Consider the following 1,697-nt stretch of genomic DNA (forward strand, 5'->3'; position numbering starts at 1 on the left):
GCCTGATCAGCCGTCTTCACATATCCATTACGTATATGATTTGGTTTTATGATTCCTGTGATGGAAACAGTAATTTATACACACTACTAGAAAAAGTAGAATAGACATCGGCAAAAAATCGATGTCTATGAACAAAAAAATCCGATGTCTTCGTGGGTGATGTTAAAGATCCCCCATTTAACATCGGTTTTAAACTGATGTTAAAGAAGACGTATAACATCAATTTTAAAAGATGTTAAATTTCTAATACATATATAATCTTCATATATTATCATAATATGATATTTTTATCAATTTAAACATATGTGAGATAAGCAAAATATTTCCATTTACCCATTAAATTGATGTTACTAATACCGGTAACAACGGTTTTCAAGATAAAACGATGTAAACATAACTTTTGACATCGATTCTTTATTTCAAAGAGATATCTATTGGTGACAAACGGATGTCTATAAAGATTAATAACATCAGTTTTATGTTTTAAGATTATTTTGTTTTAGTATTTAACATCGGTTTTAATCAGTATTACTTATGTCAATGTTCAACTAAAACTGATGTATTAAGTTTTGACAGACATCATTTTCCACTGTAATGATGTCTGTACCTGTTTTATTAATGCACATTTTAAAAATATAGATGCCAAAAATTTGTCAAACCAATGAACTACCAAAACCAATTGTTGCATAATACCAGTTATCTATAAATCTAACAACCAATATTCAAAAATCCGGTACCACAGATTCATCTAATCCAAACATCAAGTACTACACATATTCATCCATCTATTCTACTATTGTTTATACAAAAAATTTGACTTAGTACCGGCAATACTAACAACGAAAACCAAACAGGAAAGTAGGCAAAACTTTCCCGGAGTAGTGAAGATCTTTAGTTATTAGGTGTTTGAGAGAAGGTTCGACAATGTAAGGATGGTCACAGCTCTGAAAAGAAAACAAGTACAACATAACATCAGAGAGGTTGAGAACTTTATATCTGTATTCATATCAAAAACAGAAATAAGAAACTTGTAAATTGAGCTGAGAAATTTAGTTATTTATTTTTAGTATTTATTCATTGCCTCGTCGCCGTCTTCAAAAAAATTGACTACAGTACATGAAATGCACTACTTGGTTGCACATCAAACCACTGTATAGATTCTGCATCACCATAACGAGGCATCACTTCGATTCTTGCATATTTTTTTATCTTCAAACTTGATTAATCTAAATGGAAAAATATATCATATTAAGTAGGATAAAAATACATCTGTATGTTGAAGTGCTTCAGTAACTTCCTTTATTATCTACTCTTTACACTAGTATGAAAAAAAGGATGTTATAGAACATAGAAGAAATACTCACGGGCCTCCACGAATGAGTCGATTAGGATCTAATATCAATGGAAAGTCAAGTAATATATTGTACCTGCCAGTTAAGGTTTCCATGGACCAATCAACTAAATATATATTCTGAATGACAAGGATGAGAACTGAGAAATAGTTATTTACAAATGTACATCTCCGTTACCCCTATATCATGGCAAAGGCTAGATCTTTTATATTTAAGGTCCACTTTATGAACCAATTTCCTGCCATCAGCTGAATAAGAATTTGATCAAGACTTTGACGCAGAGTTGAATATAAACTAAATTTAACAGAATAAAATTATTAAACCAATTAAGATGAATATGACGGG

The sequence above is a fragment of the Apium graveolens genome, chromosome 3 (genome assembly GCF_009905375.1).
Source record: "Apium graveolens cultivar Ventura chromosome 3, ASM990537v1, whole genome shotgun sequence".
Lineage (NCBI taxonomy): Eukaryota > Viridiplantae > Streptophyta > Magnoliopsida > Apiales > Apiaceae > Apium > Apium graveolens.